Source organism: Erpetoichthys calabaricus, chromosome 11 (genome assembly GCF_900747795.2).
Source record: "Erpetoichthys calabaricus chromosome 11, fErpCal1.3, whole genome shotgun sequence".
NCBI lineage: Eukaryota > Metazoa > Chordata > Cladistia > Polypteriformes > Polypteridae > Erpetoichthys > Erpetoichthys calabaricus.
This window is the reverse complement of record NC_041404.2, coordinates 8532588-8551048: the sequence shown is the minus strand read 5'-3', so window position 1 is coordinate 8551048 and position 18461 is coordinate 8532588. Positions and strand designations below refer to the sequence as shown.

Below are 18461 nucleotides of genomic sequence, written 5' to 3'. Positions count from 1 at the left end.
ATACAACATAAAAGAGCTTATGAAGCCTTGAACCGAAAAAAGCAAGATCTCACAGATCGTAAAAAAAAAAATAGGAGGTAATGTCGTTTTACTCGCTGTAGATTTTAGTCAAACATTACCAGTTATTCCACGAGGGAGACCAGCAGATGAACTCAACGCGTGTTTAAAATCCATGCTTCTCCCACGCTCGGTTATATGTCGCGTGTTCTCGGGTAGGTGCACCAAAAAATGTATACATTTAAGCATGTAATGGGCAAACAAAAAATGAGGTATACCCGAAGGCACTGCAGTAGTACTTAATGTAACTTTACTTCTTAAATGTTAATGTTTTACTGTTTAATAATTTATACGCTTCTTATATGTTGTTCAAATTCTTTTCTCAAAATACCACTGACAGCGCAATGCACGATAACATGGAGTGAATACACCATATGCACGCCCTCCTCACTGGACAGTTAAAAACACCAATCAAACTAACGATGACATCAAGTATTACCCAATCAAAAGTAGGAAAGGAGGCATCTTCATAAAATGCGTGTGGGATGATTTGCATGAGACGCTGCTTTAAAAAAAAAATGATAAAAAAAATACGGGATAAATCCCGTCCAGTATTGATTCAAAACGGGACACGCAATTTCATTCTCAAACGCGGCACGATTCCGTATTTTAAAGGACGGGTGGCAACCCTACAGTGCCAGGTAACCACCCATACAATCAGATTGTGATTCAAACTAGGAATGCAATGAATGTAATTACCCCGATCTACATACAAGGCGAAAGTCTTGCAACATTCAAAGATGATGGTTTGGGATAAGTACACCATACAACATAAAACAGCTTATGAAGCCTTGAACCGAAAAAAGCAAGATCTCAGAGATCGTAAAAAAAAATAGGAGGTAATGTCGTTTTACTCGCTGTAGATTTTAGTCAAACATTACCACTTATTCCACGAGGGAGACCAGCACATGAACTCAACGCGTGTTTAAAATCCATGCTTCTCCCACGCTCGGTTATATGTCGTGTGTTCTCGGGTAGGTGCACCAAAAAATGTATACATTTAAGCATGTAATGGCCAAACAAAAAATGAGGTATACCCGAAGGCACTGCAGTAGTACTTAATGTAACTTTACTTCTTAAATGTTAATGTTTTACTGTTTAATAATTTATACGCTTCTTATATGTTGTTCAAATTCTTTTATCAAAATACCACTGACAGCGCAATGCACGATAACATGGAGTGAATACACCATACGCATCCGCCCACGGCTGCCCTGCTGTGCGCAGATAGGAGTTGATTCTACAATAAAATAAAATAAAAATAAAAAGAGTAAAACAATCATCACCCATAAACCGTGTGTGTGTGTATATATGTGTATATATATATGTTGATATGTGGATGTGTATATGTATATATATATATATATATATATATGTAGATATGTATATATATGTGTATATGTATATGTATATATATATGTTTATATGTGTGTGTGTGTATTTTATATATATAAAACACAGCAACACTCATAACAATGACAACACAATTACATTGACAATCATGTTACGTTATTTTTAAAATGTTTCCTTTTTTTATCATAACCTCTTTAACACACTACTTCTCCGCTGCGAAGCGCGGGTATTTTGCTAGTATACCAATATTTACCAGTTTGAAGTATATTCTTGTACTTCACTTTAACCTGTTCCCATGCTCTCCTTGTGCTCACGTTTGATCTGGAATTATGACATATTAAGTAATAATTAATCTGACACATAGGAAATGAAATGCTGCATTCAGTAAATACAATGCACACTACTTACATGTTTAATTTGTTAGCCACTTTTTGCCAGCCGTCTTTTCTGGTTTGGGCTGCTTTTGCAGTGTTACCCCTTGTACATATTAACTCTTGAAATTCTTCATATCCTTCGAGTAACAGGTCCTGCTCCGCTTGTGTGAAATAATGTGCCCGTTCTTTCGTCATTTTGTTGCAGCCTATCAAAGACTTGCTGATCATGTTTTCTGGACTCAATATATATGGGCTTTTCAATCAGCGCGGGCGCGCGCAATCATCTCAGATGATTAGATCCAACTACACTAATCAAATTCACAGCTGCGTTTGAAAAACCGACTTATCTGGATGAGTTTCACTGGCATTAACTCATCCAAGATGAGGCACCTGATCTCGGATGGTTTAAGCGACGTACGAAAAATACCCCCCTTTTCTCCATGCACACTAGTCTTTGCAGGAAAGTGGTTTTCATGTATAAAAGTTCTGTTTTTAGAGGTGGTTGAGGCCATGTGGAAGTTCCCAGGGGGTAGCATGGTGTTAAGGAGTCTAACAGCTTGGGGGTAAAAACTCTCCTGCAGCCTGGCAGATCTGGCTTTGATGCTGCAGTATCTTCTCTTGGATGGCAGAAGTGTGAAAAGTCCATGTGAGGGGTGTAAGGGGTCCTGCACAATGCTGCAGGCCCTGCGGACACTACGTTTGTAAAATATGTCCTGTAGTGAAGGGAGAGGCACCCCAATAATAATTTTTTTTTATTATTGATTTTATTGAAATCACACAACATTCCACACAAATACATCAATTTTACAAGAATAGAATTGAAAACAAATCAACCCCAACCCCTGAGAAAGAGAGCATGGCCAGCAGAATAAAACTTAAACCTAGTAAAAATAAGCAAATAGATAAAGTAATAAGTGAATATAGATAAATGGAGAAGACAAAAAAAAGAGAATAGGGAGCAAAATCTGCTTCCTCAGCGCTTTAAAAGCTTATTCTAAAATGTTATTGATTAGATCCTGCCAGGTTTGGAAAAATTTCTGCACAGATCCTCTAAGTGAGAATTTTATTTTTTTCAATTTCAAATAATATAAAACATCAGTTACCCATTGACTTAAAAGGGGAGAGTTAGGATTCTTCCAGTTGAGCAAGATAAGTCTCCATGCCAATAGTGAAGTCAAGGCAATTACAGTTTGTCTGTCCTTCTCCATTTTAAGCCCATCTGGAAGTACACCAAACACAGCTGTTAGTGGATTAGGAGGGATTGTGACACCAAGGCTGTCTGAAAGGCATTTAAAAATCTTGGTCCAAAATGATGTTAGTTTGGTGCAGACCCAAAACATGTGACCCAGTGAGGCTGGAACTTGATTGCAGCGTTCGCAAGGTTGGATCTTGCCCTGGAAACATTTTGGATAATTTTAAGTGAGACAGATGTGCTTGATATGTAATTTTTAGTTGAATAATTGTATGCTTTGCACATATGGAGCTCGAGTGAATTCTCTGCATTGCTACCTTCCACACCTTTTCTGATATGTTGAGGGAGAGATCCTTTTCCCATTGTCCTCTTGGATCTTTGAAAGGGAGGGAACTGTAAAATGGTTTTATATATTGCAGAGATGCTGTCTAAGTCCTTGAGACTGATGAATATTTTTTCCAGCATAGAGGGAGGTGGGAGATGAGGGAAATTGGGCAAGTTCTGTTTAACAAAGTTTCTAATTTGAAGATAGTGAAAGAAATGTGTTGCTGGAAAGTTAAATTTAGAATGTAACTGTTCATAGGATGCACAGACATTGTCTATGTACAGATCTCTAAGTGATTTAATCCCAAATGTTTACCGGACGTTAAAAACTGCATATGTTTGCGATCGTTGAAAAAGGTGGTTCTCGTGCACTGGTGCCACCGATAAAAGATTCTCTGTCTTAAAATGTTTCCTACATTGGTTCCATATTCTGAGTGAGTGAAGCACTATTGGGTTATTAGTATATTAGTGATAATTTGCCTTTATTGGGGCGCAAAGCAAGGAATATAAAGATGAACTGCAGGATTCTATTTCTACTGCAGACCAAGCCTGCATATGTTCATCTATTTGTGTCCATGTCCAGGTTTTTATAGTTTGTATGTTTGCTGCCCAGTAGTAAAATTGAAAGTTAGGTAGAGCCATGCCACCTTCTGCCTTTGGCCTATGTAGGGTCGCTCTTTGGATATGTGGATGTTTTGTATTCCAAATAAATGTGGTTATGGTTGAATCTAATTTCTTAAAGAACGAATTATTGATGTATATTGGAATATTTTGAAATAAAAAGAAAAGTTTAGGGAGGATATTCATCTTAACAATGTTAATTCTTCCAGCTTAAGTGAGATGAAGAGTTGACCATCTATATAAGTCTTGCTTGATTTTTTCAAAAACTAACAACAAAATTTTGTTGATAAAGAGCTTTATGTTTACTTGTGATGTTTACCCCTAGATATTTGAACTAATCTGCGATGATAAAAGGGAAGGTGTCCAATCTAATATTGTGTGCTTGAGAATTCACTTGGAAGAGCACACTTTTAGTCAAATTAATTTTGAGACCAGAAATGTTTTGGAATTCTGTTAGTGCTGTTAGGACTGTAGGCACAGTATTTTGCAATACTATCCACTTGCAGAGCCACAGCACCATACGTCACCGCAGTTTCAGACCCGCAGTTGTAGACCCGCAGTTGTAGACCCGGAAGTGACGTTTCAGGACTGACTTCGTAACATTACTTTCGGAAGGTTTCGGCCGGTCTCGGCAAGTAAGTCTTCTCCAAGTCAGAACTGACGTCACCGCAGTTTGAGGACGGAGAATCGGAAGATAACTTTTGGAAGGTTTCGGCATGTTTCGGCAAAGCCCGGAAAGTAATGTCGGGTCAAGGACCCGTTCAGAAATTAAAAGATAAAACTGAGAATGAAAAACAGTACAACAAACTAAATAATACACATCCTTGTGAAGTTCGGAGGGTTTCTGCCATCACCTCGTGTCATACATCAAACTAAACAATACGGATCGTTTCTGTGAAATACACTATTAACATTTACGTTGTGTTCGGGTGTGTAGGAACCATTTAACATATCGACAAAATTAAAATCGTTAAGATTTGTGTTACTTGAAAATAGTTTTTCGTTTACATTCATGAAACGAAATATACCATATAACTAGCAAAATACCCGCGCTTCGCAGCGGAGAAGTAGTGTGTTAAAGAGGTTATGAAAAAAAAAGGAAACATTTTAAAAATAACGTAACATGATCCATCCATCCATTTTCCAACCCGCTGAATCCGAACACAGGGTCACGGGGGTCTGCTGGAGCCAATCCCAGCCAACACAGGGCACAAGGCAGGGAACCAATCCTGGGCAGGGTTCCAACCCACCGCAGACGTAACATGATTGTCAATGTAATTGTGTTGTCATTGTTATGAGTGTTGCTGTGTTTTATATATATAAAATACACACACACACATATAAACATATATATACATATACATATACACATATATATATACATAAAACCTATATATATATATATATATATATACAAAACCTGGTGCTGATCCTACTAATTTCAATAACTTTCGCCCCATTTCTAACTTGCCCTTTATCTCTAAAATTCTTGAAAAAATAGTAGCTATCCAACTTCACACCCATTTATCTCATAATAATCTATATGAAAAGTTCCAGTCTGGTTTTCGCCCCCTTCATAGTACAGAAACGGCACTTGTTAAAATTACTAATGACCTCCTTATGGCTGCTGACTCCGGTCTAATCACTATTCTCATCCTCCTTGATCTGAGTGCGGCCTTTGATACTATTTGTCATACCACTCTCCTTAATAGATTATCTCTGATTGGCATTACTCACACTCCACTTGATTGGTTTAGATCCTACCTCTTAGGCTGCACTCAGTTCATACAACTTAAAACCTTCAAATCCAAACCCACCGCTGTTACCTCTGGTGTGCCCCAGGGCTCTGTCCTGGGGCCTCTTCTTTTTATTATTTACCTTCTTCCCCTTGGCAATATTTTTCGCAAATATAACATTAATTTTCACTGTTATGCTGATGACACCAAGCTCTACCTTGCTGGTAATCCCACCTCCTCTTTTCCACCACCCTCGCTTATTGACTGCATTGCTGAAATTAAATCCTGGTTTTCTTCGAATTTTCTCAAATTAAACAGTGACAAAACTGAGGTTCTCCTCATTGGTTCAAAATCTTCATTATCCAAAACCAATAATCTTTCTCTTATTATTGATGACTTTGTTGTTTCCCCATCATCTCAGGTCAAGAGTCTGGGTGTCATCCTCGACAGTACTCTATCCTTCCAATCTCACATTAATAACATCACCCGGTCTGCTTACTTCCACCTACGTAATATTAATCGTATTCGCCCCTCCCTCACTCCTCACACCACTGCCATTCTTGTTCATAGTCTTGTCACTTCTCAGCTGGACTACTGCAATTCACTCCTCTTTGGTCTCCCGAATAAATCTCTTCATAAGCTTCAGTTAGTCCAGAATTCTGCAGCACGTATCATCACTCAAATCCCATCTATTCACCATATTACTCCGGTCTTGCAGCAGCTTCATTGGCTCCCGATTAAGTTTCGTATTGATTTTAAGATTCTACTATTAACATTTAAGGCCATCCATAACCTCGCCCCTCCATATCTGTCTGACCTTCTTCATGTTGCCATTCCATCCCGTAACCTTAGATCCTCTTCCTCCACCCATCTGAGTGTTCCTCCCGCCCGTCTAACCACCATGGGGAGCAGAGCTTTCAGCCGTTCTGCTCCCAAGCTCTGGAATTCATTGCCTGCGGATCTCCGAAATATCAAATCATATTCATCCTTCAAATGTAAACTTAAAACGCATCTGTTTAAAATGGCTTTTTCTTTTTCCTCCTGATTATAATGGTTTTGTTTGGTTTTAATTTCTAGATTTTCTGATGTTTTAAGTTTTTTATAATTGTGTCTTTTATTTAATTATTTATTTATCTATTTATTTATTTATTGTTGTTCGGTGTCCTTGAGTTCCCTGAAAGGCGCCTTGTATAAATAAAATGTATTATTATTATTATTATTATTATATATATATATATATATATATATATATACATATACACATCCACATATCAACATATATATATACACATATATACACACACACACGCTTTATGGGTGATGATTGTTTTACTCTTTTTATCTTTATTTTATTTTATTGTAGAATCAACTCCTATCTGCGCACAGCAGGGCAGCCGTGGGCGGATGCGTATGGTGTATTCACTCCATGTTATCGTGCATTGCGCTGTCAGTGGTATTTTGATAAAAGAATTTGAACAACATATAAGAAGCGTATAAATTATTAAACAGAAAAAACATTAACATTTAAGAAGTAAAGTTACATTAAGTACTACTGCAGTGCCTTCGGGTATACCTCATTTTTTGTTTGCCCATTACATGCTTAAATGTATACATTTTTTGGTGCACCTACCCGAGAACACGCGACATATAACCGAGCGTGGGAGAAGCATGGATTTTAAACACGCGTTGAGTTCATCTGCTGGTCTCCCTCGTGGAATAACTGGTAATGTTTGACTAAAATCTACAGCGAGTAAAACGACATTACCTCCTATTTTTTTTTTTACGATCTCTGAGATCTTGCTTTTTTCGGTTCAAGGCTTCATAAGCTGTTTTATGTTGTATGGTGTACTTATCCCAAACCATCATCTTTGAATGTTGCAAGACTTTCGCCTTGTATGTAGATCGGGGTAATTACATTCATTGCATTCCTAGTCTGAATCACAATCTGATTGTATGGGTGGTTACCTGGCACTGTAGGGTTGCCACCCGTCCTTTAAAATACGGAATCGTGCCGCGTTTGAGAATGAAATTGCGCGTCCCGTTTTGAATCAATACTGGACGGGATTTATCCGTATTTTTTTTATCATTTTTTTTTTAAAGCAGCGTCTCATGCAAATCATCCCACACGCATTTTATGAAGATGCCTCCTTTCGTACTTTTGATTGGGTAATACTTGATGTCATCGTTAGTTTGATTGGTGTTTTTAACTGTCCAGTGAGGAGGGCGTGTCTTTTAAGTAGAGTCTGCAAAGTGTTGGCACTGAGATGTGGCGTCAGCGCCATAGTTGAAGCCCCTAATGTTGCGGTCAGCAAGTCGGCTAACATCCGCCATGTGCCGTCTTTCAGTTGCGAGAAGCAGATCATAGAATGGTTGAAACTGTTGCCCCTAACGTTGCGCCACGGCGTGTGGTTCGTTTATACCTCGTGTCTTCTCATTAAACTTTTATGTCGCGAATATGTTATTGCAATCCGCAGCGGGAGCGTTTCTATAAACTTAATTTAAACTTACGTTTTACACCGTGCTTTGTTTCCCTTATGAACATGCTTGTATGCTTAACTCGCTCCGTTCTCAATTGTTTAATTAATTTTTTGCTCTTCGCTGTTTGCGGCTGTTCCTCCATTTCCCCCTACTTCGTTCTTTTATCTCGCGAATATGTTATTGCAATCCTTAACGGGAGCGTTTCAATAAACTGATTGAAAATAGTTTTGCATTTACCTTTTTAGTAAAAGGCGAGCTTTTAAGCCTGAGAAATCACCCCGTAAATGCACACGTTTAATTGGACATGTGTTAATATGTATGGTTACACAGTATTAAAAGACAGTGAACAACGTCAGTTACCTTTCTTCCCGCGTTTGATAAAAGGTGAGCTTTTAAGCCTGAGAAATCACCCCGTAAATGCACACGTTTAATTGCACATGTGTTAATATGTATGCTTACACAGTATTAAAAGACAGTCAAAAATTAACGTTATTTACCTTCGTTCCCGCGTGTGACTCGTGCTGTAAATGTCTTCCTTGTTTTTAGTTCACGTGATTATGTAGGAGGCGTGATGACGCGATACGTGACTCCGCCTCCTCCATTACAGTGTATGGACAAAAAATATGTTCCAGTTATGACCATTACGCTTTGAATTTCGAAATGAAACCTGCCTAACTTTTGTAAGTAAGCTGTAAGGAATGAGCCTGCCAAATTTCAGCCTTCCACCTACACGGGAAGTTGGAGAATTAGTGATGAGTGAGTCAGTGAGTGAGTGAGTGAGTGAGTGAGTGAGTGAGTGAGTCAGTGAGGGCTTTGCCTTTTATTAGTATAGATTACAATGTTTGCACCACGTTAGATTTTAGTAAAACATTAATAAAAAAAAGTGATTACATTTTTTAAAATGTACTATGCATGCGTGCAATATTGTTCTAAACCAATTTAGAATAAACATTTTAGCCAATCTAATATTTTTAAACATGTATGTCAAGAAAACGGCAATACATGTTATACAGTACACTGAAATATGCTATATATTAATTGCCTTACATAGAACTGCTCTAGTTTTTGTCACTTATTATTATAAGCCACCAAAAAAATACTATTAATAACCCTAATTTATTTATATAGCACCCTTCCTATGCCAAAAATTCAGAAAGAACATCAAGACCTATATAACATTGGCTACAAATATTTCCACTAAATAAAGATAAATACAGGATATACAAAACATTCAAATAGAATAAAAGACAATAATCCAGACTAAAATACAACATATAATACTACAACAAATTTTTGAACAAATAACATAATTTGTGATAATGCAAACCCCGAGTCCCTGGACAGACAGAGGGGGTAAACTGAAAGAAGGGGCAGAATGTCAGGTCTGTTTAATGTTTTCTTAATCAAATGAGTTAAAAACAAATGAATGGAGTCAGCTGATGTCATTAATTTTGGGAGGTCATTCCACAGTCAGGGCACTATATACAGGTGAAGACCCTGCTGTCACCCACAGAGTGCAGGTTAGTGGGGGGCACAGAATCGGAGGACCTTAGTGGGCAGGTCAGTAACAGAATTTGATATTCAATCCTGTAAGACAGGGAGCAGTGAAGGTGCAGCAGGATAATAATAATAATTCATTACATTTATATAGCGCTTTTCTCAGTATGGCTGGGATGTGCTCCCTGTCGGTGGTCCGTGTCAGAACTCTTGCAGTTGAGTTTTGAATCAGCTGGAGCTGTGATATACGATTAGAAGTGGCACCTGCCAGCAGTTACTTACAATAATCAATGCTGGATGTGATAACAGCAGGGACAAGATTATCACCATTAGAAAAGGACAGGAATGAGCAAACATAAGAAAGGTGACACAGGTGGAAGTTTAATATAGCTTACATGGGTGAAATAAGAAAAGGACGAATCAAAGTGACACCGAGATTCTTTGCAGTAAAAGAACGTCTGATGAGATCATCACCCAGAATGGTTGAAGAGGAGCTTGTTTTCTTAAGTTGCACTTTAGTGCCACTTTGCAGGAGTTCAGTTATGTTGCAATTTCATTTTAAAGAGTTTTGCTCTGTTCAGGTTTTAATTTTACTTTAATTTCACTAAGGCAAGTTGTGAGCTGAGAAAGCTGTGATGAAGTGTCACTTTTAACACCGAAATAGATCTAAGCATCATCTGCATTAAAATGATAACCCAGTCCAAAGCTACGAATAACTTGCTCAAGGTGAAGCACAGAGATACAGAAGAGCAGAGGATGTCATTTCATTAACAAAGGGAAGTCAGATGGAGGAACTGCTGTGAGAAATTAGGGCGTGAGTTACCCTGGACATGACATAAGCTGCATGGCCACAACGCCATATGCAATAACTTTTACACAAACTGGGACAGGAGCTCCTCAAGATGAAGGTAACAATGCTTAGCACAATAAGGACAAATAAGCCAGAGCTCCCATCTCAACTGCTGGCCACACAGAATAGGCCAGTGAAGACCTTCATGTTTGTCTAAACAAATGACACATCCTTGGTGCACAATGTAACCTGCACAGGGATAGGAGATTCCATGGCCAGAAATGATAATGGACTATAATGCTACAAAAAGAGGAGTGGAGAATTTAGACAAAACATTACACTGGATGCTGGCCACAGGCAATTTTTTCAACATATTGAACATCTCCTAAAAAATACTTTTGTCATCTGGACAACCTTGAACCGAGACTGGAACAGGGAGAAGGAGACAGAGCCATCTTGGAGGAGCAGGGTAAACCATTGGTGACACCTCACATGCTACTGGGACGACATGTGCCAAAGACCCCAGCATATACAGCCATTGTGTTAATTCAACAGTCCAATCCACAGAGGAACCAATGATGGCACCTGTAGTGTGTATGCATAGTGAGTGTGTTTGTGTGTCTCACTGAGTGAACTGTACAGTTATTACAGTATTGTGTGGAAAATGAAAATATTAAGTTCTGCTTGATAAACACACAGAATGTGATCTGAGAGTAAAGAGTAAACAAGTTATTTACATTGATTGTTAAAATAAAGTGACCATCTGATTTAAAAAAAAAAGTCCCTCAATAGTACATATGTAGAAAAAATGTAATCATAAATTGAGATTCAACACAATTATCTTTCATGCTTCTCAAAGAGAAATTAAAATACAATGTTTGTAAACTACTGTATTTGTGAAGGACTGAAGTGTGAGGCTATGTAAAACTATCATTGAGTGTACTTCAGTAATGTGTGTAGTGACTTATAAAACCACAATATTACATTATTGCACAGCAGCATCTTCATAATGTCCAAGACCTCAAATCTTTCACTGCTGTACAAAATTATTTTCTGTCCTCCAAGGAAACCCTCAAAAAAAAAACACTACATTATTTCCAAAAGGAGACATTTTTACTAATTTTCGTGTTTGTTCTGTGATGAAATATTTTTAAAAATTATTTTAAAAGAGCCTTTAGATAGCACTAAGTGGGCTTTAAAAATACTAACATAAGTAAGAAGAACTAATATCAATATTTCAAAATGAGCAGCAGACCCAAAAAAAGACTTGCAGTTAAATTGTTTATTTTCAAAAACTATCCACCATCAAAGGAAAACAGAAAAATCAAAGTATTATAAACTGAAATCAATAGAGTATTAATGCACAATAAAATACAAGTAACAATCAATGTAGCAACAGACAATAATTATACTGATTCATTAAATATGCAGTTTACGTTAAGTTTCATTTTATCCCGACATTCCTGAGTGAAAAGTTCCATATCATCCCTAAACTGAAAAATAAATACAAAGGGTTCTTTTGCCAAAATTAAATCTTCAGTTTCGACTGCATCGATGATATCCTGGAGAGCTCGGCTTTGGTCCTCCTCCTCCATCTCCAGAAAATGGGGCTCAGACACGGCACCTCTGAACAACCGTCTATGTTGGCGCAACCACTTTACTGCAGTGTGGAGGTCCTTTTTTATTAGTGGTTCCTTTAGATAAAAGACCACAAAGAGAATTAAACAAAACATGTATTTCTACATGCCCATTTAAATAATATTAGATATTAACTGTATACCTCCTCACCTTTAGTGAACGCCTTTGTCCTGTACGAAATATTCACACGTTAGCCACAGAGAAAGAGATAACTTCCAACAGCAAAATTCTCCAATAGAATAAAGCACCAGCACCTCCTGATCAAGGGTAAATCACACTGCCATGCAGAGGGAAAAAAACAAAGAATATTAAAACCAGTAACAGATATTAACAAATAATCAGAGACATAAGTGAAAGCTTACAGCTGTGAAGTCAAATGGCGCATTCAAGACAAGGTGCAGAGCATATTGTGGAGCACACAGAATAATTATTTCAAATTAATATTTAATCTATTTGCATACAGTACAGTGCGCACTCTACTTACTGCAATTTATTTATAGTGGTTCTAAAGTATTCCCAACCTAAAAAATAAGTTTCTTTGATTTTCTCACCATCAACATGAATACTCCACAATCCACTCACCCAACCAACTGCTGTGGAAGATTCCGAAATTGAAATGGATTCATATCACCTACTGCAAGTTACAAAACAATGACCATTACTTGTAGTCCTCTCAATGACATCCCTATAAACTAACCTTGTTTTTAATTAGTATCCATGTGCCTGAAGATATTCGTTTTGTCTTGTTACTGTAACAAAAACAAATAAGTCTTTCACATACAAATGTAAATATCCAATATGTGCTGATAATTAGGTAGAGTAAGAAAATCTTGATGTAAGCAGAATACAAGCACAACTTCTTAAAGTAGGCATGTGTTGTTTATCAGTATTAGTGTGACTGCATTTTGCATGTGAATAACTTAAATATTTACAATACACACTTGAATTAATTAAAAAAAATTTGCAATGCTTAGAAACTTAAAACGTAATTAATATCAACCTCATTGTTTTAAATATTACATGTACACATAAATTGGTGATCAAAATTAGAGAACATTTATGAACACTTATTTTTTTTCAAATATTGTTAATCTTAACTATGCAAAATGCTACAGGTGATCACCAGTACCTAATAATTCAATACGAAATACAAAATTTGCAGAAAGAAAATAAAAAGAAAGCAAAACAGGGGTGATATATACTGTGCATATTTCCTGGCTCTTGTAAGCTCTTCAGCCACTGTGTTTTGAATTAAATTAAGTCTGTTATCAGCCACAAAGCCTTACGGTGATCCATGTAGAAGTAATAAAAGCACAGATAAGTTATTTAGCATCATGGAATGCTAACATAATCTAAGTTTTACAATATTTCTTAAGTAAAATGAAGGCTACTCTAGATACATATTTAGTATGTGTATCAAATGAAAGATCATAATTTTCACTGTAGATATACCCAAGTTTAGAATTAGTGTATCTTGAGTGATAGAGGCAGCTTTCGAACCAATGACTAGCACTTCTGTTTTGTTAGATTTCAACAAATGAAAATTTCAAGGAATCTACTTTCTACTAGGTAAACCTCTATTTTAGAACACTGAGATGGTTCGTGTAGTTGATCAGATGAATATCATGGTCTATAGTATCAAATGTGGCACTTACTGTAGATGCTATACTATGGGCCTAAAAATGCAACCATGGTCAGTGGATTGCAAATCATTGAATACTTTGACTAATGCAGTACCTGGGTAAAAATGTTACAAGAGATTACTTTTATTTGCAAAAATATAGAGAACCGCTTACCTACACCTTTCTCTAAATTTTAGAAATACAAGAAAGATTAGAAAATTGGTCTATAATTTGATAGATCACAGTTAAAAAGATTTTTTTTACCTTAAGAAGAGGTTATTAGCCAGTATAAATAATGTAGATACATATCCAAGATTTGAAAACTAATTTATAATACTTAAATGTGGCTTACCAGAGAGAAAGTAAAAGATCTTTCACAAATGTAGTAAAAAAAATGAAGGAAGATTTAGACTTGTTAACTAATGCACCAAATTCTGAACATTCAATTTGGGCAAAGGGTTTTAATTTCACAGCTTTCTTAAAAACAACATCATTTGACACTACTTCACTGGCTAAATAAGAAAACATAATTTATTATAAAGTGGTGTAGAATTTTGAAGCTTATCCGTAAATTACTTTCTCATTTAAAGACTTAATGTTCACTTCTTAACCGAACAGGAATATGTTTATTGTTTCATTTTCATTTACAAAAGTCGCGCCCACCCCCCAAAAAAGAAAAGAATTAGAAGTTAAATAAACACTACGTTAACATTCGTTAGGAAATGAATGGATGGATGGCTGGATGAATACAATTTATAAAATATATAACACAAAATAAAACGGAACTTAAAAGATCTTAATTTAAGTTAAATATCGTCTTAAAATACTGGGAATTTTCCGTTCATCAAGAACATAGACTGAACTTTGGGCAAAATGCATTTTTATCGTATTTTGCTGACAATGCAACATTAAGTGTCGATTTCCCCAGTTTTTATGAGGCAAACCACCGTAACCAGTGTTGCAGTCATTAACAATTAACTCGCCTGCCAAAGATTACATACATGTAAACGTAACATTAACTTTTTAAACTGTTTTGAAAAACGTTTTGCAAAATGTTGTGAAGGACAGCCGGGTCCCATGCCCGGCAGGGACACCCCTGCTGCATCTATTCCGGGGGAGCCACCATGGGCAGCTCAGTACCTCCCCCGGGACGCTTGGTGGCAGCCTCCCTGGTGGACGATGATTCCCCAACCTGGCACAAGGCTCTATGGGACATGGAGTCCTCCAGAGCCTGGTTGGGGGCTTGGATGGCCGCCAGGGGGAGCTGCGTGGACTTACCAGCCCGGCTGGTCAATTCCTCAGCCCCACCCGGAAATGCAATTAGGCCCAGGTGACCAAGCACCTGGACTACATCCGGGTGGGGTATAAAAAGGCCAGCCACCACCACTCGAGAGAGCTAGAGTCGGGAGGAAGAGGACTAAGCCTGAGGAGGAGTGGTGGTGCTGAGGTGGAGAGAAGTGTGAGTTGTTGTGTTGAAGTGCTTTTGGGACTGTGTTGGGCCTGTGGGACACGGGGAAGGCGTGCCCCACGGCTGAAGATAAAATAAAAGTGCATTTGTTTAAGTACGTGCCTCTGCGTGAGTCTGTGCCGGGTCGGGCGCTATATAGCGCCTTTTACAACTGGCGTAGTCGGCAGGATACCGGTCCGTCCATTTGGACCGGAACCTGCAAATAAATTTTGTGCAGAGACCCGGCATAGCAACCTTTGACAGCGCGAGGCACGTCCTCGACTGAGTTGCACGGAGAGCGCGCTCCCGTTGCAGCTACAAGCAGGCACGGCCCGGAGAGGACAGCACAGCGCAACCAAAGCGCGCACACGCGGCGGGAGCCGGCAGCTGTAAGCAAGCACACGCGGCAGCGGCCGCAAGCCGGCACACGCAGCACAGAGGGAGCAACTGAGAGCTCCTAAAAGACACCACGGGATGGGGAAGAAGAAAGCCGGGCAGTCACAGAAGACAGCCGCCAGACACTGCCATGCCCTCCAGCAGACCGGGTTGCAGCCGGAGGTAGGTGACGGGCCCAAAGGGGAAGGGCTGCGGGAAGGGTTTTCAGCATTCGCGTCAGCCTGCCTCCTAGGTGGCGAGCCACACAGCACCCGGTGCTGGCCGGACGAGATCTGTCCATGGAGGGATGGTGGAGTCCGCTCAGCGGAGACTGAGGCAGAGCCGTGTCTTCCCTTCGCCCTGCTGGATCGACTGGCGGAGGAGAGCCCGGACGAGCTTCCCAGCGTGGTGTCACCGCTCAAGGAGTCCGACCTCCTTTCGGAAACAGGTGAAGGGGGGGAGGGCGTGTATCAGTTGCCCGCCGAAGAAAGGTTGCAGGTGGGGCTGACAGATCTTTTCCCTGAGCCTCCGAAATGCCCGAACGGGCCTGCGGAGATGCCGCAGGGCCTTGATGGCTCGCGGTCGGCGGAAGGGGACAAGGGGAGCCCTAGTCCACCGCCGACCGATACTATTAACTTTTCCTGGGCTACAGGGGAGGTGCAATCAGTTGTCCTCGCCCTGCAGTCCTTATTCAATGTTTTTAAGGTCCTGCAGGAGTCAAAAGAGGGGCTTGAGAAGAAGCTCGGCGGCCCGTGCGGAGCCCTGGTTGAATGGCTTCGGACAGGTGGGTCGTCACCCTCCAGCCTGCAGGACGCAGCGACTCAGGTAGGTGAAGCCTGGGTCAAACAGGAAGGAGGGCGGTGCGCAGCGGCGGCAGTGGTGATTAGTACTGCTTGCCAAGCCACTCCGTCCTCAACACAAGACGTTGCCGTGATGACAGAGGGCGTGGCAGAAGAGCGTGCGGGGAGGCAGCTGGTGAATATCAGCTGCCAAACAACTCCGCCCCGATTGCCCGCGCCTTTCTTACGGCCGTCTAAAGGGGTGCAGACGGCACGGGGTCTCCCTTCTTTCCATAAGGGGACTCAGACCGTCAGTGCACCCCAAAGAAAGAGGAGGACCCGGACAAAGAGGTTGGGGACTCCTAACAAGGTGCAGCATGAGCCCGTTGGGTTAACGCAGCGGGAGGGCTATGCTGCAGAGGGGCGGAAGTGTCACAAGCCCTCCTCAGAGCGGGCTATGGGGCAGGCGTTTCCTGCCTGCTTCCACGCCCGCAAGGGTCGAACTGGAGGAAGTCGGGCGTGCTATAACTGCGGCCGCGGTGGCCACATCTGGAGGTGTTGTCCAGTGAGGACGTCCGAGTGGCAGGGACGTTGGGGCAGCACCCCCAGACCTGTTGCTTATATTTTCACAGGCCGCAGGAGAGAAGCCAAGAATGCCGACTCCCTATCCTGGAGAGGACCGGCCCTCGCGGGGCAGCCCGATGAGCCCCAGAAGCCTCATCTGAGGGAGGGGCCATGTGAAGGACAGCCGGGTCCCATGCCCGGCAGGGACACCCCTGCTGCATCTATTCCGGGGGAGCCACCATGGGCAGCTCAGTACCTCCCCCGGGACGCTTGGTGGCAGCCTCCCTGGTGGACGATGATTCCCCAACCTGGCGCAAGGCTCCATGGGACATGGAGTCCTCCAGAGCCTGGTTGGGGGCTTGGATGGCCGCCAGGGGGAGCTGCGTGGACTTACCAGCCCGGCTGGTCAATTCCTCAGCCCCACCCGGAAATGCAATTAGGCCCAGGTGACCAAGCACCTGGACTACATCCGGGTGGGGTATAAAAAGGCCAGCCACCACCACTCGAGAGAGCTAGAGTCGGGAGGAAGAGGACTAAGCCTGAGGAGGAGTGGTGGTGCTGAGGTGGAGAGAAGTGTGAGTTGTTGTGTTGAAGTGCTTTTGGGACTGTGTTGGGCCTGTGGGACACGGGGAAGGCGTGCCCCACGGCTGAAGATAAAATAAAAGTGCATTTGTTTAAGTACGTGCCTCTGCGTGAGTCTGTGCCGGGTCGGGCGCTATATAGCGCCTTTTACAATGTACAGTTTTATAATTATGGTTAAGAATAACAGGAATAATAATAATAATAACAATACCGTGCTGTTTTCTGTCATATTTTGTTTGTGCTCGAAAATGCTGCGCTCGTGCTAAAAACCAAGACTTGTGTTCGATAAATGGAGGTGTTGTTTTCGGCTTGCCTAGAAATGGTAACGTCACTTCCGGGTCTAAAACTGCGGGTCTACAACTGCGGGTCTGAAACTGCGGTGACGTATGGTGCTGTGGCTCTGCAAGTGGATGCTTCTCGTATTTTGTGGGTCTGATATATATAGTACCATATCATCTGCATATAAAGAAATTTTCTGTTCAAGTCCTTCTCTGATAATTCCCTTTACCTCATAAGCATTTCGAAAGTGAACTGCCAGTGGCTCAATGGCGATTGCAAAAAGTACTGGTGACAAGGGGCATCCTTGTCTGGTACCACGTTCTAGTTTAAAGTAGTCTGAATTAATGTTGTTAATACAAACTGAAGGTTCTGGATTGGTATACAGTAGTTTAATCCATGCACAAATGTTTGGGCCAAACCCAAATTTCTCCAATGTAGTGAAAAGGTAGTTCCATTCAATCATATCAAATGCTTTTTCTGCATCCAAGGATAATAAAATCTCTGGGATGTTTGACTTTGCCGGTGAGTATATTACATTAAACAGGTGTATAAGATTGGATGCTAAATGTCAGCATTTAATAAATCCAGTTTAATCTTGTGATATTACTGAAGGCAGCACTTTCTCCATCCTTCTAGCTAGAACTTTGGAGAGTATCTTAACATCATTATTCAGAAGTGAAATTGGTCTGTATGATGCACATTGTAATACATCCTTATTTTGTTTAGGAAAGACGGTGATTGATGCTTGACGAA

The 18461-nt window shown here is 40.5% G+C and overlaps 1 long non-coding RNA gene across 1 annotated transcript; it reads right to left on the bottom strand.

Annotated features, from left to right (window-relative positions):
• Positions 1-11886: 11886 nt before the first annotated feature.
• On the bottom strand, positions 11887-17839 carry LOC114660154 (uncharacterized). The gene is made up of 4 exons (XR_007936168.1): positions 17641-17839; positions 12612-12809; positions 12211-12337; positions 11887-12116 (listed from the first exon to the last, which is right to left on the bottom strand). It is a non-coding gene; the product is annotated as an uncharacterized LOC114660154 (long non-coding RNA).
• Positions 17840-18461: the final 622 nt, after the last annotated feature.